Below are 503 nucleotides of genomic sequence, written 5' to 3' on the forward strand. Positions count from 1 at the left end.
CCCAAGAGGGGGCGGGGGGGGGGGGGCCGGGCCAAAGCCAGCCAATGAGGATTGGTGGACCCTGGCGGCGCCGTGTACTGATTGGCCAATTCTGGGCTGTGCGTGGATTATGCAAATGAGATGCTAATGAGGGTGTGTGAGAGAGTCTCTGGATGAGTTTTGGGGCTATTAAGAGCAGTTATGCAAATGAGATGCTAATGAGGGTCTGCAAACAAACTATGCAGGGGTCCTGGGGGGATTGGGCAGTATCTATGCAAATGAGATGCTAATGAGGGGCATGGGATGGTTTCTTGAGGGGCCTGGGTGGATTTGGGGGCTATCAAGGCACATTTATGCAAATTAGATGCAAATTAAGGGCACAGGGAGGGTCTCTGGGGGTGTTTTGGGGAGATTTATGGGAAATTAAGGAGTTCTTATGCAAATGACATGCTAATGAGGGGCTGCAGTCTCTGCAGGAGTCCTGGGGGATTTGGGGGGTGTTTTGGGGGAAATTAAGGATTTCT

Source organism: Corvus brachyrhynchos, unplaced genomic scaffold, assembly GCF_000691975.1.
Source record: "Corvus brachyrhynchos isolate BGI_N302 unplaced genomic scaffold, ASM69197v1 scaffold2723, whole genome shotgun sequence".
Lineage (NCBI taxonomy): Eukaryota > Metazoa > Chordata > Aves > Passeriformes > Corvidae > Corvus > Corvus brachyrhynchos.